The sequence below is a fragment of the Rhinopithecus roxellana genome, chromosome 10 (assembly GCF_007565055.1).
Source record: "Rhinopithecus roxellana isolate Shanxi Qingling chromosome 10, ASM756505v1, whole genome shotgun sequence".
Classification (NCBI taxonomy): Eukaryota; Metazoa; Chordata; class Mammalia; order Primates; family Cercopithecidae; genus Rhinopithecus; species Rhinopithecus roxellana.
The window spans coordinates 8,004,172-8,025,833 of record NC_044558.1 but is presented as its reverse complement, the minus strand read 5'-3'; the positions used below and the strand labels follow the sequence as shown (position 1 = coordinate 8,025,833).

General features: G+C 48.3%; 1 protein-coding gene and 1 long non-coding RNA gene across 2 annotated transcripts in view; one reads left to right on the top strand and one right to left on the bottom strand.

The window, feature by feature from the left end:
* The window catches only part of NINJ2 (ninjurin 2), a 94,279-nt gene that overhangs the window by 14,782 nt on the left and 57,835 nt on the right, over positions 1 to 21,662 (top strand). The window lies entirely within an intron of this gene.
* Positions 1,169 to 15,625, bottom strand: LOC104662522. Its single transcript, XR_748004.2, has 5 exons — positions 15,534 to 15,625; positions 14,300 to 14,333; positions 13,941 to 14,048; positions 6,178 to 6,358; positions 1,169 to 3,085 (listed from the first exon to the last, which is right to left on the bottom strand). It is a non-coding gene; the product is annotated as an uncharacterized LOC104662522 (long non-coding RNA).

The following is a 21,662-nucleotide window of genomic DNA, read 5'->3' as shown; positions in this document are numbered from 1 at the left end:
GTAGGACAGAGTGCCACCCCAAAGTCTGGAGCATCACCTCCACGCCTCTGTGAGAGCACTCCCAGTACCCTGGAACGGCGAGCCTCTGAGCTAGAAGTTGACCAGGCTCCACGCCAGGAGAATGAATGGAAATCCCCGCGCCTCTCCAGAGGTGAACTCCCTGTTTCCACAGCCCTCGTCCAGGGAAGCAGGTTTGTTTACCCTCAGGTTTGAGGGGTCAGGCTTCGGTCGTTCTGTTTTGTGCGCTTGTCTTGTGCCTCGGGCATGGAGTCCAGAAACCAATTGTCTGCCCGGATACACATTTTCAGTCCTAATCTGTACACAGCCTCACTCACACAACCAGGACCTTTCCTCTTCAGCTGTAGTTTCCTAGAAATGTGACCGCCCAGTGTTATGATTCAAACAGGGTTCAGTCCCAAGGGATCGTGGGACAGGGTGGGGTTGGTAGTGTTGGATATCTAATGCCGCACCCTTCCTCTGTTGCTGTCTTTCTCTGGTTTTCACAGTGATCTATGTAATTTAATGCTCACCCATACTCCTTGCTGTGAACTGCCTTCACTAGGGTTGGGAAGGGGAGCAGGAATCTTGCAGAACCCATGGCCTAACCCCGTTGCTTCAAAGGCGTCTCTGTAAATGGGATCCTGGGCTGCTGCAGTCACTCCCAGGCAGTGCCTTCCTGCCCCACAGAGCTTCCAAGCTGCAGAGCTCTGTGCTTTTAGGCCCTCAAGGGGCAGTCCACAAGGTGGAAGCTCCTGTGAAAGCTGAGGTTTCGCTTCACCATGTAGGAGAAAAAAATAGCCTGGGGGCTATGGAGTCGCCTGAAGAGGAGGCAGGTGGGATGGAGGGGAGCACAGGGTCGACAAGGCTTATCCTCAAGTTGCCACTAGTATCCTCAAGATCCAAGAAATCAGTACTGCCTGTGCTGTTTCCAGAATGCTAGTCACAGTAATAGCGGCCGGCATGGGGCTGTCCCTGTGAGATTGTGTGAGAGAATTAGGAAAACAGAGAAACCCTGTTATTTTGTTTTCCATTCTCCATGTGACCTGCAGTATTTTTCCTCCTCCCGTAAGAAGTCAGCTTCCTCCCTCACCATCCCGATGTGACCTACTTATCTGCTCCCTTGAAAGGGAGGTACCCTGGAAGCCATCCCAGTCTGGGGCGGTTCTGTCTGAGTCTCAGAGACAAGCTCTTTAATAAGGAAAATCCAGAAGCAATAAAACTGGGGGGCAAGGTATTAGGGAGGCTGGAAAACGTTGGAGAAGAAGGCACATGGAGGCCAGTGGCGCCACAGCAGAGTATTCGGTGGTGTGCCATCGGCCCTCATGGCTGACTCATGCCGTGACTAAGGGAAATTGGTCATGGAGCCATCAAAGAGGGCAGATGTCAACTGCTGGAGAGAGTGCATGGACAGAAGTACAAGGAAAATAAAGTCCAGCTCTTCCAGGTTGACCACTTTGTGCCCCTACTTCACAGAGCTGTGATCTAATCTCTGAACCTTTTTCCTTATCTGCAAAATGAAGATAATAATTTTTATCTCAGAAGATTGATGAAAATACTAAATAATTTACCCTCTGTTCCTTCCTAGAGAAAACTTAAGCATATTTCAGAACAAAGGCACATAAATGATAACGGCTACCATTTATTTCTAAGTACTCATTCCATAAGAAGTCCTATATACATAGTTTTCTCACTTAATTCTGTGAGGCAACCATTAGGCTTATGTTACCAGTAAGGAATCTGAGGCCCAGAGAAGTTAAATCACTGTGCAAAGTCACACAGCTGGCAAGCAGCAGAACTGAGGTCCGTAACCATATCTGTCTGGCTCAAGGCATATACTGATTGAATGTAACATCATTTGCCTTCAAGGATTTGCCAAAAACCCTTGTCCCCAGACCTTAAGTAAATTTAGAATGCTGAGTCAGATTGGGGCCGAAGGAATCAAAGAATAATTGGGTTATATAATGCTATGATTTTATGCTAATCTTGGCACTAAAGAGACATTGTCTCGCAATCTGGAAGACTGTAACTGCCTATCTGGTCTCTAGCCACTGGGCCTCCAGTCTGGCCTCCCTCCAATTCATTCTCCTCACTGTAGCCACAGAGAACATTCTCCTGCTTCTATCAGTGGTTCCCAGCTGCCCTCAGGATTATATCCAAACCCACTGGGGCCAGGGCTTGGCCTGTTCTTAGTAGGCCCTACCCCATTTTTAAAATCAAATGCATTAAAATATACCCATATCACTTACTAAATATGAATTCTATCATGTAAAATCTTTGAAATAATTCATGATTTGAATTTTGGAATTATTAATTTAAATGTTCATTTTTCCTATGTGGGTGTCAATAAATTTTTTTCAGGTGTCAAATACTTGGGACCTTCAGGAAGCCCATAGCCCCAAGTACTGTGCATATAATATCTAATGGTGAGACAGCCCTGTGTGTAGGCCTCGTCCCCCTGCCCTGTATGCCAGGCCTTCTGTAGATCCTTTTTCCTCTGCCTAGAACTTTGCTTCTGCTTCTTCTAAAACTGTACACTGCCCACACTATTCTCCCCTCCCTCCTTGCCCTGCAGTCTATTTATTTTGATGTAAGTTCATATGTGCTTAACCTGTTTCCTCATCTGTAAAGTGGGAATAGCAGTTATTTCATAGGATTATTAAGAAGATAGAATACGTTAATACACCAAAGCCTTTCTACACAAAGTATCCTGGGAGCTTGTTGGAAATGCAGAATCTCAGGCCCCACCCGAGGTACTGAATCAGAACCTGCATTTTACCAAGATCCCCTGCGATTCGGACCCACATTTATGCTGGAGGAGCACTGCACTCACACACTGAGAACAATGTCTGTTATCTAATAAGCAACTCGATAAATGATGGCCAGTATTAAGGTGATGAAAGGTCAGGTTTTTAGTTGTTTCTGGTTTTCCTTCTTGCCTTACTTTAACCTGCAGACTCTAGTTCAGTGGTTCTCAAATGGTGTTCCTGGGAAACTATGGCCCCTGGGAGCCGGCCCATGGCCCTTCAGCTACTGCTGCGGCGGCAATGAAGACCATGGTTCCCGTGCTCAGGTACCTTCACTCCATCTGCAGAGGGAGACCGACAAGGAAAAGAGGAATTGCAATAGGTGGTATTATGAGGGCTATCAAAAAGGGAAGCAGAGGTGCTGGAGCATCTTGTGGGCTCAAGGAAAGTGTTATCCAAGACCCGAGAGATGAGTTGGTAACTCAATATTCCCCCCAAAAGTGGCAAAATAGTTTCCACTGTAAGAGGAGACTGACTGCTCCCGTGATGCGAGCGGGGAGCAAGTTCCAGAAAAGATGCGACCTCTTGGCCGATGGCAGAGTAGCTGCGGTAAGGCGCGGCTCCAACTACTGCCGCTAAGAAAACACGTTGGCTTTGGCTTCGCGGCAAAGCAGCCGCTCGGTGGCCGCACAACGCTTCATCTCTCCGAGCCTCGGTTTCCTCATCTCCAGCCCTAACATGACGACACGCCCCACAGGTCTTGGGCGGGTGACGTGAAGGGACAGAGTCGTGTTCCCGAATCGGGTGTTTCTTCCCTTCTCCCCTCCCTAGTCTGCGAGCCGCGTGGCCGCGGGGCGGATGTAGGCCTGAGGGCCGGCGCGACGGCGGCTGCGACCCTTTCTTCCGCGGCCTCGGGAGGGCCGCGCTCCCCGCCCCACGCGGCGCGAGGCTGGGAGGCTGAGAGGCTGCGACGGCGCTGAGGCTCCAGACAGCCGCGCCGCCGGGGGGCAGGGCAGGAGGGTCCCTGAGGGCCACAGGGGGGGCGCTGTGGGCGAGCACAACGGGCCTGGGTGTGCCTGGAGCCCTCGGTGGCCCTTGCGGGAGGCCTGGGCAGCTGCAGGGGGACAGCGCGGCGCAGGGCGGTCGCGTCCCGAGGTGAAGGGGCCTGTGCTGAGCAGGCGGCCGCGGCCTGCGGGCCCACTCGGGGGAACTGCAGGACGGCCCCGGGCGCTGGGCTGAAGAGGCCGCGGCGGCCGGGCTAGCTGGGGAGGGAGGGCAGGGCCGGCGGGCGCGGAGTGGGGCGTGGGGCGGCCGGGCCCGGGAGCGCGGGGCGCGCGGAAACCAGGTCAGCTGACGCGGGCGGGCGAGCCGGGGAGGGGAGCGGGGCCCCCAGCCCACTTCCCGCATCCGGTCCGCGGCGCGCTCGGGGCTGGGCGCTGAGCTGTGTCACGTGGCTGCACCTCTTCCTTCCCCCGCAGGAGGCCCGGGCCGCCCTCACCTTTTCCCGACGCAAAACTCGCCTCGCAGCCCCTTCCCCTTCGTCTCCCCCACGCCCCCCACCCCCAGCCCGCCCCGTCCGCGGGCAGCGCCGCCAGCTGCAGAGTCCGGGGAGCGCCAGTCTGGGCTATTTCGGTTCCTTTTTTCTCACAAGAGCCCTTGATTTCCTGCTGAGTTTTCCCTTGGCGTCCCTTAGTTATCAATAATAATGGCCCCGGGCGCGGCGGCTCACGGTTGTAGAGGTGGGTTTTGTTGTTTTGTTGTTGTTGTTGTTTTGTTTTTTTAGTAGAGACGGGGTTTCGCCGTGTTCGCCAGGATGGCCTCGATCTCCTGACCTCGTGATCCATCTGCCTCGGCCTCCCAAAGTGCTGGGATTACGGGCGTGAGCCACCGCGCCCGGCCCTGGCTCACTCCTGTAATCCCAGCACTTTGGGAGGCCGAGGCGGGCGGACCTGAGGTCAGGAGTTCGATACCAGCCTGGCCAGCATGGTGAAACCTCGTCTCTACTAAAATACAAAAATTAGCTGGGCGTGGTGGCGGGCACCTGTAATCCCAGCTACTCGGGAGGCTGAGGTAGAAGAATCGCTTGAACTCGGGAGGCGGAGGTTGCAGTGAGCCGAGATCACGCCATTGCACTCCAGCCTGGGCAGCAAGAGCGAAACTGTCTCAAAAAACAAACAAACAGAAAACTACCACTTCTGGGCCCTTTGTATGGAGCAAGCATTTTGCATAGACTCCTTTTTCTCTCTGATTTTTTAGGGCCGCAGTGTAAGTATTACTAACCCCGACTTAAGATGAGAAAACTTGAAGTTCAGGAAAGTTAATGTGCTCAAGGTCACAGCTAGTCAATGGCTCAACTGGGATTCACATCTTAGACTGTCAAACCGAAACTATGTGCCCTTTTCGGCCCTCCACGCCCCAAGGGGAGGTCATGCCAGGACCATGTAGAACGACGGTGTTCTGCTAGATTCTACGCTAAAGCGGCATTGTCCTCAAAGACAGATATTTTCTGAGCCAGTCTAGGAAATAACCTAGCTCCAGGGCAGTATTAGAAGAGACTTGCCTTACAGCCTGTTTTTTTGTTTTGTTGTTTTGTTGTGTTTTTTTGTTTTGTTTTGTTTTGTTTTTTGAGATGGAGTCTTGCTCTGTCACCCAGGCTGGAGTGCAGTGGCACGATCTTGGCTCACTGCAACTTCCACCCCCCGGGTTCGAGCAATTCTCCTGCCTGAGTAGCTGGGACTACAGGCGCCCGCCACGACAGCAGGCTAATTTTTTGTGTTTTTAGTAGAGACAGGGTTTCACCGTGTTAGCCAGGATGGTCTTGATCTCCTGACCTCGTGATCCACCCGCCTCGGCCTCCCAAAGTGCTGGGATTACAAGCGTGAGCCACCACACCCGGCCCCAGCCTGTTTCTTTAGCACAAGAGTCTGATCAGAGCTAGTGATCTGGAATTCTTTCCTGACTTCCAGGAGAAGCATTTTGATTTGGGGCACACTCCTCCCATCCTCATGACCTCTCCCCACCCCTTTCACCCTGAGGAGAAAAGTAGGCTTTGCTTTTGTCCAGAGACTCTCCAACTGGAACCCACCTGCAGATTAATGTGGACATCAACCCACTGCCTCCTGCAAAGCAGGAGGTGGAGAGGGTGAGGGGAGGGGAGGGAAGGGAGGCAGGAGGGGCAACTCAGTGCAGCCACTTTCCCATGCCCCCTTCCAAGCAGGAAGATAGGGCTGTTCCAGAAGGGAGAAGCAGTAGTTTTGAAAACCAGAGAGCAGTCTGCACGTAGAAGGCAAAATTTTTGTTTTTATGAGACATTAGTAGGGCAATGGCTGGTTTTCATTATTTGAAAATAGTACAAGCACATTGTCAAATAATTTCACCTCATAAACATGGTTACATAAGAGAAAAGCCTGAAAACCACCTGGAGGACCCATACCATAAGAACTCTAGACACAGGCAAGGCAAACAATTTATGAAGATCACTTCTAACCCCAGTCTCTTAAGTTGCAGCCTTCCTTCCATTCTTGTGGGACTGAAGTTGGGAGTGGTCTGTAGTATTGGAGCCACAGTGGAGGGGTTGGAGTGGGGTGGTGGAATGGAGGTATGATTCTCGTTTTCTGTATGAGTAAACAACACAAACAGAACAATTAAAAATAAAAATGTGGCCTAGCACAATGGCTCACACCTGTAATCCCAGCACTTTGGGAGGCCGAGGTGGGTAGATCACTTGAGGCCAGGAGTACAAGACCAGCCTGGCCGACATAGTGAAGACACGGGGATCTCTACTAAAAATACAAAAATTAGCCCTACTTGGAATGCTAAGGCATGAGAATCACTTGAACCCTGTAGGCTCAGGTTGCAGCGAGCCCATATGGTACCACTACACTCCAGCCTGGGTGACAGGGCAAGACTCAGGTCTCAAAAACAAAACAAAATAAAATGAAAACAGGACCATTAAGAGGAAAGGAGGAATAGAAGTCAAGTACCAGGGATGAATTAATGACTGTAGCTGGGACTAAAGGCCCTGCTGTCATTGAAAGGGAGGTCTGAGTGAATTGTATTGGAAGAACTACACTTTAACTTTGCTCAGGCAAGGAGCCCTGAGGCCTACCTTTTTTTTAAAGCTTCAGTTGCCACTTCTGTAAAACAAGGACTTTGAATATGATGGTTCTGAAACTGCCTCCAAGTTTGCAAACTTCTGATTCTGAGATGCCAAGATATTTTCATTAAGTGATGCCCAATTCTTCCATCTCAATACCTTGGTAGTCATGTGACTCACTGCTCAGCTTTCCTGCTTTTGTGAGATCATTACTGCCAGTTCCAAGTGCATTTGGCTGCCAGAGAGCAAACATTCCGTGTGTGAACCAGGGATATATATTGCTGTGACAGTAGGTCTGCACATTGGAGGGGTGCTCACCTAACCTGAAACAGCACTAAACACAGTGTCATCTCCAACATGCTATTCGGGGGCCTAGGCCTGGGCAAGCCTTCTAATTTGCTTTTAGATGGCATCAATCTTTGCTCCTCAGGCCTTTGAGGAGCCAAGAATCAGAATCCTAGGAACCTTATACTTTGTACCTATGTTTCTATAAAAGTTAGCAGGTCTACCCCTGCCGCTTTCAATCAGGTGGGATTTGTTACACCTGGACCATCATTAGCCAGCTTAATCGCTGAAGTTGTACTTGATATGACCTAGGGTTGGGGCTGGAACCCGTCCTCAGGAGGCACTTGCTGGGGAGATCTATGTTTATCACTTGACTAACACAGTCACGGCAAATGGTCATGTTCTCTCAGTAGCAGCCCACACATAGTTTCCAGCAGGCATCAGTAGCTCCTTATAGGTACCTCAAACCTACAAGTCCATAAACGGAGCCACAGGTTAGGGTGGGAATGGGGATTTTTTTTTCTTTTCCGTTAATTCTTACGCAGCGTTCTGAGTGCCATCACTGAGGCATACACAAAAAGTAGAAACAAAGAAAAGCACCTTCAGCATAGAGGTTAAGGACACAGGCTCCTGGGCTTAAATCCTGGGTCTGCCACCTCCTTGCTGTGCTGTCTGACCTAGGGCAAGTTACTTTACCTCTCTGTGCCTCAGTGTCTTATAAGACTATCGTGAGGGTTAAATGAGTTAATTCATGTAAAGCACTGTGAACAATGACAGCCCCATATAAGTGTGACTATTATTGTGGCAAGTCCTATGGCAACTGACTTAGACATTTATTTAACATGAACTACAGTTCTTTTTGAAAGGGAAAATACAGGAAATGACTGAGTTCTGCTGCACTGGATTGTAACAAATGTCTGTGACTAGGGGTACGTAGGAGGAAGGAAATAAACAGATGGATGGACCAGGCCCTTGTTTCTTTTACTTCCTGCTACATAAAGGGTTTTGTACTGTGCCTGATTGCTTTAAATTTGGGGGGCAAAATAATATGAATTGGAAATCTCTCCATGTCAGAATATGTAGATCCACCTTATTATTTTAGCTGTTGCAGAGTATTACTTACTATAGATCTACACTAGGTTTTTTACATATTCCCATATAGTGATTGACACTGATCTAATGTTCACTGTGTACTGGATGTGGGAGGGAACATGGGTGCTAAAGCAGGGTTCCCAAGAGGTTTGCAATTTTGAGGGTTTGTAATTTTGAGGGGGAATTCAAGACTTACATAAAATAATTGGAAACCAGTACAAGAACCTGTGTATAAAATATTAAACTGGATTTAAAACTAAGTGTCAATACTTCAGTGGTGGGTGAAAAGATGGGACTTAATAGGAAATAACAACACAATGCATGCATATATTGGAGTGGAGGCCCTGGCTCCTGGAAGCGCTGGCTGGAGTAGAGAGGAAATTTACCCTCTAGTTCTTCCAGCCTCCCTGAAAAATTACTCAACACAAGGACAAGTCTACACTCCCTTAACAAGCTACAACACAGGAGCACACGGGTGTCTCTGCAGGAGGTGGAATGCAGCAAGCCTAGGTGCTCTCCTGCAACTGGCTCAGCAAGTGGGCAGCACCTTCCTTCTAACGCATAGGGGTGCAGGGGAGAGTTCCCACTCCCACCTTCTGTCAGAGGCCAGTGTTGTTTTCCCTGAAGCACAAATGGTGCCGGTCCTTCAAGGTACAGTGACTCTGCTGAAGGAGCTGGAGTGAGAACTCCCTTTTGTTGAGGTCCTTAATCCTTTGTTTGGCCCTGATTCCTTGGGAAGAACTCACAGGGTTGTGAGAACAGTTGCCCCATAGGGCCAAGCTGGGACATTCTGTGCCTAGGTATTCATAAGCCAAGGCTGTCTTTCTTTTACCCCACCCGTAAGCACGAATCACTAACCTAAACCAGCAACACCTGGTTGCCGCAGGGAATTGGGTTTGTCAAAGCCCACACTTAGCATTCCTTCTGCAAGTCCCTACCCAACAGCATTTGGGGTATATTAATTGGGGTAAACCCTTTTTTTTTTTGAGATGGAGTCTCACTCTGTCGCCCAGGCTGGAGTGCAGTGGTGCGATCTTGGTTCACTGCAACCTCTGCCTCCAGGGTTCAAGCGATTCTCCTGCCTCAGCCTCCTGAGTAGCGTGGATCACAGGCGCCTGCCACCACGCCCAGCTAATTTTTGTATTTTTAGTAGAGACAGGGTTTCACCGTGTTGGCCAGGCTAGTCTTGAACTCCTGACCTCATGATCTGCCTGCCTCAGCCTCCCAAAGTGCTGGGATTACAAGCGTGAGTCACTGTGCCCAGCCTTTTTTTCTTTCTTTCTTTTTTTTTTTTTTTTTTTTGTGAGATGAAGTCTCACTCTGTTGCCCAGGCTGGAGTGCAGTGGCACAGTCTCGACTCACTGCAACCCCCGCCTCCCAGGTTGAAGCAATTCTCCTGCCTCAGCCTCCTGAGTAGCTAGGATTAGAGGAATGCACCACCATACCCAGCTAATTTTTGTATTTTTAGTAGAGGCGGGGTTTTACCATGTTGGCCAGGCTGGTCTTGAACTCCTGACCTCGTGATCCGTCCACCTGGGCCTCCCAAAGTGCTGGGGTTACAGGTGTGAGCCACTACGCCCAGCCAGAATTTCCTTCCTTTCTAAGCCTGAATACTATTCCATTGTATGACTATATCGCATTTTGCTTATCCATTCATCTGCCAGTGGACACTGGGTTGTTTCTGACTTTTAGCTGTTGTGAATATGCTGTGCCATTAATGTCCGTGTGTGGGTATGTGAGTCCTTCCTTTCCATTTTTCTGGGGTACACACCTAGGAATGAAATTGCTAAGTCATATGGTAATTCTCTAACTTTTTGAGGAACTGCCGAGCTGTTTTCCACAGTGGCTGCATCATTTACATTCTCACCCATCATGCATGAGAATTTCAATTTCTCTATATCCTTGCCAAAACTTGCTTTTTTTTTTTCTTTCTTCTTTCGTTTTTTTCAAATAGTCATCCTAATAGGTAAGAAGTTGTATCTCATTTTGTTTTAATTTGCATTTATCTAATGACGAGTGACACTGAGGCTTTTTTCATGAAGCTTGTTGGCCATTTGTGTATCTTCTCTGGAGAAATGTCTACCCTAGTTCTTTCTCCTTTTTTGAATTGAGTTGTTTTGTTTTCTCGCTGCTAAGTTATAGGAGTTCTTTATCTATTCTGGATATTAATTCCTTAACAGAAATATAATTTACAAATATTTTCTCCCATTCTGTGGGTTGTCTTTTCACTCTTTTAATTTTTATTTATTTATCTATTTATTTATTTATTTATTTATTTTGTTGAGATGGAGTTTTGCTCTTGTTGCCCAGGCTGGAGTGCAACAGAATGATCTCAGCTCACCACAACCTCTGCCTCCCAGGTTCAAGTGATTCTTCTGCCTCAGCCTCCCAAGTAGCTGGGATTACAGGCATGCACCACCACACCTGGCTAATTTTGTATGTTTAGTAGAAATGGGGTTTCTCCATGTTGGTCAGGTTGGCCTTGAACTCCCGACTTAAGGTGATCCGCCCGCCTCAGCCTCCCAAAGTACTGGGATTACAGGTGTAAGCCACTGCGCCCGGCCTATTTGTTTACTTATTTTTATACAGAGTCTTGCTCTGTTGCCCAGGCTGGCGTGCAGTGGCACAGTCTTGGCTCATTGCAACCTCCGCCTCCCAGGCTCAAGTGATTCTCCTGCCTCAGCCTCCTGAGTAGCTGGGATTACAGGCACCCACCACCATGCTTGGCTAATTTTTTTGTGTTTTTATTAGAGACAGGGTTTCACTATGTTGGCCAGGCTGGTCTCGAACTTCTGACCTCAGATGATCTGCCCGCCTCGGCCTCCCAAAGTGCTGGGATTACAGGCGTGAGCCACCGCGCCCAGCCCTTTTCACTCTTTTAGTAGTGTCCTTTGGTGCACAAGTTCTGTATTTTGATGAAATCTAATGTATCTGTTTTTTTCTTTTGTTGCCTGTGATTTTGCTGTCATATTCTAGAAATCATTGTGAAGTCCAATGTCATGAAGATTTTTCCCTGTGTTTTCTTTTAAGAGTTTTACAGTGTTAACTCTTAAGTTTAGGTCTTTGGTTCATTTTGAGTTAGTTTCTGTGTATGGCATAAGGTACGGGTCCAGTTTCATTATTTTGTATGTGGGACTATCCAGTTTTTCCAGCACCATTTATTGAAAAGATTATCCTTTCCCCACTGAATGGTCTTGGAACCCTTGCTGACAATCAGTTTACCATATATGCAAGGGTTTATTTCTGGGCTCTATTCTATTCCACTGGTCTAGATGTCTGTTCTATTGCATTTAAATAAGTATACAGGGGCCAGGCGTGGTGGCTCATACCTGTAATCTCAGCACTTTGGGAGGCCAAGGCAGGCAGATCACCTGAGGTCAGGAGTTCAAGACCAGACTGGCCAACATGGTGAAACCCCATCTCCACTAAAAAATGCAAAACTTAGCATGTCATGGCACGTGCCTGTAATCCCAGCTACTCAGGAGGCTGAGGCAGGAGGATCACTTGAACCAGGGAGGTGGAGGTTGCAGTGAGCGAAGACCATGCCACCAAACTCCAGCCTAGGCAACAAGAACGAAACTCCATCTCAAAAAAAAAAAAAAAAAAAAGTATATGTGGACTGGATGCAGTGATTGACACCTGTAATCCTAGCATTTTGGCGGGCCGATGGGGAAGGATTTGCCTGAGCCCAAGAATTCTAGACCGGCCTGGGCAACATGACCAGCTGCTGTCTCTATTTTTCAAAAAAGAAGCGTATGGTTTCTTCCAACCTCTTGTACTTATACCGTTCCCTCAAAGAGAAGGAGAATGAGGAGGAAAAGTCTCAAACACAAAGGAATTTGATGTTATGGTGTCCTGGGTTTGAATGTTCTGAAGATGCCAGTAGATGAGCATGAAAATGTCAGGGTTGGGCAAACATTTTATTCTGTCTTGAACTCATCCCCCCTTAATATCTTAGGTACAACCATTCTCTACATTTTCTCTCTGTGCTACTAAACTTAGAGGACCCAAGTCAGGATTGGGAGGAGACTGATTTTGTATGTGTTTGGCCTTTACTGTAGAAGAAAAAGAACTGCAATTAGGCCAGGCACAGTGAGTGGCTCACGCCTGTAATCCCAGCACTTTGGGAGGCAGAGGCAGGTGGATCACGAGGTCAGAAGTTCGAGACCATTCTGGCCAACATAGTGAAACTCCATCTCTACTGAAACTACAAAATATTAGCCAGCTGTGGTGGCGGGCGCCTGTAATCCCAGCTACCAGGGAGGCTGAGGCAGGAGAATCGTGTGAACCTGGGAGGCGGAGGTTGCAGTGAGCCGAGATTGCGCCATTGCACTCCAGCCTGGGCAACAGTGCGGGGAAAAAAAAAAAAAAGAACTGCAACTAATCAACATTTATTTATTGAGCACAACTTATGTGAGGCACTATAACTTACATAAGTTGTGCTCAACTCATGGTGGCTTATAGTCTATCGGGTGGTATATATATCAAGGCGTGACTTGTTACTTGGAGACAGAGAAATGCAAATTGAAGTAGTTGGCAAAATATCCTAAGGTGGGGTCTTTTGGTTTTGTTAAAGAAGAAGAAATTCAGATTCAGGAATGAATGAGGAGAAAACTGGGAATGAAACAGGCAGGAAGGAGTAAGCTATCTGGGACAGTGCAGAGGACTTTCTGACCAGATCAGACGGTGTGTGGGGAGGAAAGAACAACTGGATAGGTGAGGTGGGGCCAAATTATGGAGGATTTTTAAATAACCAGGCAAAGGAATGTGTACTCGATTTAGTAGACAGTAGAAAACTCAAAAGTGGTTTATTTTTTTTTACACAGTCTCACTCTGTCGCCCAGGATAGAATGCAGTGGGGCAATCTTGGCTCACTGCAACACCTCCACCTTCTAGGTTCAAATGATTCTCCTGCCTCAGCCTCCCAAGTAGCTGGGACTACAGGCACGTGGCACCATGCTTGACTAATTTTTGTATTTTAGTAGAGATGGGATTTCGCCATGTTGGCCAAGCTGGTCTTGAACTCGTGGCCTCAAGTGATCTGCCCGCCTCAGTCTCCCAAAGTGCTGGGATTACAGGCGTGGACCACTGTACCCAGCCTCAAAAGTTTTTAAATGACGTGATTTTTTTTTTTTTTTTAATGGAGGGGTGGGGCACAGTTTTAGGTAGGTTGGTTCAGGAAGGGATGCAATATAGATTAGAGGGGAGGAATTGATTCAGTTCTCAGAGAACTTCCCTGGAAAAGAAAGTCATAGATCTTTGCCCCAAGCCCAATGCCAAGCTGAGGTATATTTCACGACGTTTCTGATTGAAATCTACTGACAGAAAATACACTGGATCTAAGATCTTGTGAGATCTTGCCCAAGCTTGACCCGGCCCACTAACCTTTTGTGCTAATGGCATGAAATGCCCACACTTGGTTCTGGTTTGGGCTGGCACCCTCCCCGGCTTGCCTCACTGTGGTGCCATGTTTCCAAAGCTTCCACACCCCAGAAAGGGCTATAACTTTAGTTTCCTCATTTTTACAAAAGGTCAGGTTTTCAAAAGCTTGGATTAGCTGGGATTTGTCTCTGTTGCTGAAGATACATGAAAACTGGGGGACATTGCAGTTGACCTTTAGGGCCTTCTCTCCACCCCCGCCCCCATCTCCATCACCCCAGAGCTGAGCCTCCTCAGGACCTAATACTCTTCATACAGCGGTTTCTCACACTGCTGAAAATTACCTGTGACTCATACAAGTGGTTCAGGCTGCTCAGTCCCAGACAGGAATGTTGAGTCTTGCCAGCGGACATGTTGGGGTCACAAGAAAGAGAGAGCAAGTGTCCTGTGGGCTGGAATCAGGGGAGATGCACAGACACCCTGTGAACATTCCAGAGTGCAGGGCTGAGGAATGGCCTGAGAGGCAGATTGCCCTGTGGTCAGAGGCTAGCTGCCATTTTACCCTCCCTTCCCTGCCCAAACACTCCTGACACTGGAATTTCATCAAATGGCTACCGTGTTTGGTTTTCAACCAGGACAAACAAAGAAAAGAGATTTGTTTTCCTGTCTGCTTTTGCTGAATGGAATCTCTGATTCTAATTACCAGCGTGCCTTAGACACCCTGGGGCTGGTTAGGACTTTAAAACCTACGCACACGGGACTCTCGGCTTCACTGAATCTTTTTCCATATCCTGAGTCCGAGTTCAAACTTCATCCTCCCGGTTCCCCATGTCCCTTCAATCTCTGATTAATTCTCCAGTCAACTTCCTGCTAATAGTCCACCCACAAACTGCTATTTCAGCTGAACTTTCCCAAAACTTGAGCATCCTCACCAAATATCTTGGACTTCCTCACAACCTGGTTATCGTCTCATCTGCCTGCCTTTCTGGAATCATTTTGAAGTGTTAAAAAAAAAATCTCTAATTTTCAAGGGCATGCAGGAAACGCAGCCCCTAAGGAGCACTGCAGAAATCTGGAGTTCTACTCTGTTTATGCCTACATCTAGCCTTCCAGGAGTTTCAGATAGTGTCTCGGAAACATTCTAAATTGAAAATGGGGTGAGGAGCAAGAAAGGGGATTGTGAATTACAATTACAAACAGTACACACATAACACAGGGACCGTCTTTGCATTTCTCATCTCTGATCCCAAGGATCAAGAGGTAGAGGCAGGCCTGGCGCGGTGGCTCACGCCTGTAATGCCAGCACTTTGGAGGCCGAGGCAGGCGGATCACGAGGTCAAGAGATAGAAACCATCCCAGCCAACATGGTGAAACCCCCGTCTCTACTAAAAATACAAAAATCAGCCGGGCGTGGGGGTAGCGCCTGTAGCCCCAGCTACTCGGGAGGCTGAGGCAGGAGAACCGCTGGAACCCGGGAGGCGGAGGTTGCAGTGCACGCCACTGCACTCCAACCTGGTGATGGAGCGAGACTCCGTCTCCAAATAAGTAAATAAAGTTAAAAAAAAAAAAAAAAAAAAAAAGTAGAGGCAGCTCTCAGGTGAGTAAATTCGCAGATGCCCACGCATGTCTGGAACATACCCCAGGGGTCATTAGAGACACCCAGCAGAGGTGGGAGGATCTTCCGTTTGGTTTTCTTTCAGAACGTTTGTCCGGAGAGCATCCGGTTCTGTTACATGCATATCCACCGCCGTCTCCAAATTGCTAGGTTGCGCACAGTACTCAGTGCCTGGCATTGAGTTAGAAATAGAAAATGAGCTGGCGAGTCCCGGCCCAAGGCTATGACAGGGGCCATTACTGAGCCCGTTCCCCACCAACCTTTCTGCTCCTTTAACTGCGTCTCCTCCTTCCCCTCCAGATCCCAAGGGCTTGACTCCTACCTCTTCTAAGGCATTTTGAAACGTTTGCAAATGCACCCTTGATCCTAGCACGTACTTAAGCAGCAGCTCCCCCCAGAACATCTGGCGTGAAGTTGACTCCTTCTTCCTCCCCCGCCATGTGCGTCTGTGCACAGGGCCCGAAGCCTGCTGGGGAGGGCACGAGGTGGGGCTGGGGCATCTCCGCAGGGAGCCCGCCGCCCTGCCCAGGGCGCACACCCCCAGCCTTTGAGGGAGGAAACTGAATGGGGCCGGCGGCTGCCTCTCTCTGGGATTTGCATTATACAGGCTATATTTAGAAGGCCGGAGCGGTGGCTCACGCCTGTAATCCCAGCATTTTGGGAGGTCGAGGCGGGCAGATAACCTGAGGCCAGGAGTTCCAGACCAGCCTGGTCAACATGGTGAAACTCCGTCTCTACTAAAAATACAACAAAACTAACCAGGCGTGGTGGCCGGAACCTGCAGTCCCAGCTACTCCGGAGGCGGAGGCAGGAGAATCTCTTGAACCCGGGAGATGGAGGTTGCCAAGATCACACCACTGCACTCCAGCCTAGGCAACTAACCAAGACTCGGTCTCCAAAAAAAAAAAAAAACAAAAACAAAAACAAAATCACCACAAAAACAGAATGAAAAAAAAAATAGAAGCAGCTTTCCTGCTGATAGAAAGCAGTGGCCTACTCTGCTATAATTACAACTGAAGAGTCACTTTCTTTCAAAAACTCTATTTTCAGATGTTTACCACTTTCTTTAAAAAGGAAAAAAAATTTGCCTCAAAGGCAGGCAGTCCCCAGGGCATTTCTGGTCTCCTGGGGAAGGAACCTAAGAGCGGTTTGGTAAAATTCCATTTTGCTATCTTGGTGTTACCTAAGGACAGGAACTGAGGTGGGGCTTTGGTGACGGCAGGGACTGAAGAGTGTTCTTTTTCGTCGTCCAGGGTGTCCAGTTGTTTGGTTTTCTTGGGCCACACTGGAAGAATTGTCTTGCCCCACACATAAAATACAGTAACACTATGATAAACTCAAAAAAAAGTCGCAGAAAAACTTCATATATATATATTTATATGTATCTATAAAATTTTGTTGTTGTTGTTGTTGGGACGAAGTTTCGCTCTCGTCGCCCAGGCTGTAGTGCAGTGGCGCAATCTCAGCTCATCTCAACCTCTGCCTCCTGGGTTCAAGCGATTCTCCTGCCTCAGTCTCCTGAGTAGCTGGGATTACAGGCATGCGCCACTGCACCCGGCTAATTTTGTATTTTCAGTAAGATGGGGGTTTCTCCATGTTGGTCAGGCTGGTCTCAAACTCCCGACCTCAGGTGATCCGCCTACCTCGGCCTCCCAAAGTGCTGGGATTGCAGGCGTGAGCCACCAGCCCGACCAAGAACTCATAAAGTTTTAAGAAAATTTACGAATTTGCTTTGGGCTGCGTTCAAAGCCGTCCTGGGCTGCACGGGGCCCACAGGCTATGGGTTGGACAAGCTTGCTAGACTGTCATGAAGTTTTGAGTAGGTGAATTGTGTGGAGAGACCTGGAAGACAGGAATCCTGGGTTGTGTTGGACTCTGCCCGCCATTGGACCTGTGCTTCCTCCACCCAGGTAGCATGGCAGTGGCCAGTGGAGAAGGGAGCCAGACTGCCTCGGTGCAAATCCCAGGCTCCTAGTCCTGTGGACCACTTACTCCTTGGGTGAACTTGGGAAGCTCCTCATCCTTTAGGCCCCAGTTTTCCCCCGTGTCAAATGAAGATAATAACGGGGCCTACGTCGTAGGATCATTGTGAGGATGAAGTGAATTAGCACATGAAAAGAGTGTCATTACCAGAAAGGGGTCCCGATCCAGACCCCAAGAGACGGTTTTTCAGATCTTGTACAGTAACTCTGGGCTGTTCCATAAAGTAAGTGAAAGCCAGTTTACTAGAGAAGTAAAGAAACACAAGAGCGGCTACTCTATAGGCAGAGCGACGCTGAGGCTGCTGGTTGGCCATTTTTATGGTTATTTCTGGATCGTATGCTAAATAAGGGGTGAGTTATTCATGAGTTTTTTGGGAAGGAGATGGAGATTTTCCCCCTCCCCCAACTGAGGACTCCTCCTTCTTTTAGACGGTATAGGATAATTTCCAGGTGTTGCCATGGCATTTGTAAACTGTCATGGGGCGGGTGGGAGTGTCTTTTAGCATGCTAATGTATAATTAGCGGATAATGGGCAGTGAGGACAACGGAAGGTCGCTTTCATCGCCATGTTGATTTTGGGGGGTTTTGGTCGGCTTCCTTACTGCATCCTGCTGCATCAGCAGGGCCTTTGTGACCTGTATCTTGTGCTGACCTCTTACCTCATCCTGTGACTAAGAATGCCTCACCTCCTGGGAATGCCACCCAGCAGGTCTCGGCCTCATTTTGCCAGCCCCTATTCAAGATGGAGTCACTCTGGTTCGAATGCCTCTGACATAGACACATATTATATAGGCATTACCATGGTTTTGTGTTTTGCTTTCCCTGTCTGTAAAATTAGGAAATGCTGTTAATGGTTATGTTGGTCACTCTGTACCAGAGCCAGGAAGAGTGTCCATTGTGTGCCAGACACTCCTTGTAGGTGATGCTGTGAGGAGACGCAGAAGCAAGGAAAGAACTGGCTCCTTCCTACGTACTCTGAGATCTCTGTGAGGAGCCTTCCCCCTTCCCCTCTAGGAAGACTGCTCATGGAGATCTCAGACTACATGCGAAGGGGAAACATCCACACCCAGTTTTCCCTGGTGGAAAGGTGTGACACAGAAGTCTTCCAGAGGCTCGTGGCCCCTTCTCCACCCAGAGCAGCATCTCAGCTCAACCTGGGGAGCCAATAAAGCGGTGCAGGGATCCTGCAGGCTCTGGCAGACTCAGCCTTGACCTTTGGATCCAGCTCTCTGTCCCCATGGCCAGTCTTCTCACTCCCAGGCCTTCTGTCTGGCACAGGGTGTGAAGGAGGAGCCAGGGGGCAGGGCGGGGAGGATGAGGCAGGGACAGGGACAGCACAGGAAGGACTTGGCCTAGCCGATTGAGATTTTTTTTCTTCTTCTTCTTTTTGAGACAGCGTCTCGCTCTGTCGCTCAGGCTGGAGTGCAGTGGCCCAGTCTTGGCTCACTGCAACCTCCACCTCCCGAGTGCAAGTGATTCTCCTGCTTCAGGCACCCAAGTAGCTGGGATTACAGGCGTGCACCACTGTGCCCAGCTGTCGCTGAGATTTTGGCAGGGGTCTCTTGAGCAGCTAATGGGCTCCTGTCACTGTGCCCAGTCTGTCCCAGGCCTTTCTGGCTCCACTTAAGCCTGGTCTTCCGGCCCCACACTCAGAGCCCAGGTCTGGGCACAGTAGTGCCATCCTTAGTGTGTGTGGTATGCTGCAGCTGTGCCCACAAAGTCTGCCCCGGCCTCTCATGAACACCCAACCCGTTTGAGGCTTCAGTAATTAGAATTTTCCTTGCTTCACTTTATCTAAATCCTATCAAACTTGTCAAGGAGGCTACCTCAGTCTCACCTCCTCCAAGAAGTCTTCTCTGATTGCCCAGCAGACATCAGTCTCACTATCTTAAGTTTCCTAGTTCTCTATTTCACTCATTTAGAAATTGGAAATGTAGACATGTACTTAATTATATTCTCAAAAAATATTTGACCCCCTGTTTGATCGCAAGAAAGCGGGGATGGGTGTTGGGGCATCCATGAAAATACAGGACAGGATCTTCTAACAAGAAGCTTAAATTCCAAAAGGATGAAAAAAATTCTAAAGGCATGGCCTAGAAAATTCCTTATTGCCATATGTTGCTTTTTAGGTTGGATGCTATGAGTTAATTCAAAAATCATAGTTAACAGTTGTTAGGTGCTTGCTATGGGCCATTACTGTATTTAGCACTTTACACAAATTATTTTATTCAATTAATGTATTTTTTTGAGATGGGGTCTGGCTCTCACCCAGGCTGGTATACAGTGGTGTAATCACAGCTCACTGCAACCCTGAACTCCAAGGTTCAGACAACCTTTCCGTCTCAGCCTTTTGAGTAGCTGTAACTGCAGACGTGTCTTACCACACCTGGGTAATCTTTTAATTTTTGTAGAGACAGGGTCTCGCTATGCTGCCCAGGCTGGTCTTGAACTCCTGGGCTCTAGCAATCCTCCCGCCTCAACCTCTCAAAGTGCTGGGATGACAGGCACGAGCTACTGCACCAAGCTAAGTTATTTTATTTAACTCTTCAGAGTATCCCATTTAGTAGATACTATTATTATTATTCCTACTTTAGAGATGAGGAAACTAAGGGGCAGAAAGTTTGAGTGACTGCCTAGTATCAGCTAGTGAGAAAGCCAGGATTTGAGCCAGGCACCCTGACTCCATTGTTTATACCGTTAACCACAGCGCCAGATTTCTTCTGTGTTTCACCTTTTATGTTCAGCTAGAGTGAAACTCCTAAGTCCTGGAGAGCCCTCTGGCACTTGGTGCATCAATGCCTTTGTAGGTAGGAGGCTCTGGTAGGAGGTAGTCAATATTCAGGAATGCCTTGATGATCAGGCCCTGCGGCAGAGAGAAGAGAGTGTCCAAAGTTTCTTAGTTCTGGGCAATAGAATTGGGAAAAGCAACCAGGAGTCCAGCACCTAAATATTGCTGTATACTAACTCTTAGCTCCCACTACCTCCTTGTTAACGCAGCTCTTTTTCCAGGCCTACACCATGGTTCCCGTGAATGTAGCCAGCAGATGGGCTTCTTATGAATACCTCTTCACTGGGTGGACACAGGCCCATTAGGAACAGGCCCAGAGGCCTAGTGACTTCAGACTAATGCTTGCCAGGACCAGTGAGGTCAAAACATTACCCAGAACTGAGGCTTGATATCCTGTCTCGAGGACAGACTCATCCCATCCTATCTGCCGAGTTATAGTGATTGTACTTCTGAGAGAACAGGGAACACTTCAGGCAAGAAAATATCAGTCCTCATTCAAAAGGAATGATTGTCCTAAATTTAATGAAACTCTTACAGCCGAATCCCTCACCTATCATGATATCTGTTTATTTCATGTTCATTATCATCTACTTGGTACGAGAAACTGTGGCTTCCTCCCCGTAAAGGAGGTGATTCCAGTTTTAGACACACATATCTACAAGATGAGTCATAGGATAATGATTATCCTATCAACCATCTATTAAAAATTGCTTATCCATTCCCTCTGTGCTAATAAGTGTTTTGATAGACTCTCATTTAGTCTTTAAAACAAATCGATATAATTTTTCCACATGGTGGACCAAGCTCTGAGAAGGTACTTTATAGTGGAGTCTGCTCCTAACAACTATACTGTCCTTCTATACTGTCCGTGAGAGGTCCAGACGGTGAGGACTATGGAGAACAGAGGCCAAGGTCCCTACCGGCTTAGTTGACCAGAAGTAGCTTGCTGGACAAGGCTCCTGTAGTTGTTCCCTCTTCTCATACCCCTACCCAATGCTTTCTTTTTCTTCAATGTAGCCTCCAGAGAACTCCCAATTAATTTTTCTAAGATACAGCTATGATCACCACAAGGCTGGTCTTGAACTCCTGGGCTCAAGCAATCCTCCCGCCTCAACCTCTCAAAGTGCTGGGATGAAACCTTCCGCTCAAAAACCTTCAGCGATTCCCCTAAACTTCCCAAACTACTCTTCAGCCTGAAATGCAAAGTCTTGACTTCACCTTGGCTTTCTGACCTTCTCTCTGTCTACTCCCTCTCCCTATGTTCTTGCCAAATAGAACTATTTGCTAGTCTGCAGGTAGGTCCGCCCTGCTGCTTCCAAGGCTCTTGGCATACCATTCCTATCACCTAGAATGCCTGTTCTTCATCTTTGTCTCTCTAACTCTTACCCATCCTTCAGTGTCCAGCTCAAATATCACTTGCTACATGATAGTTACTAAGCTAGGGCAGTAACTTTTTTTTTTTTTTTTTTGGGACAGAGTCTCGCTCTGTCGCCCAGGCTGGAGTGCAGTGGTGCAATCTCGGCTCACTGCAACCTTCATCTCCTGGGTTCAAGGCAATTCTCCTGCCTCAGCCTCCCAAGTTGCTGAGATTACAGGCACACGCCACCACGCCTGGCTCAATGTATTTTTAGTAGAGACAGTTTCACCATGTTGACCAGACTGGTCTTGAACTGCTGACCTC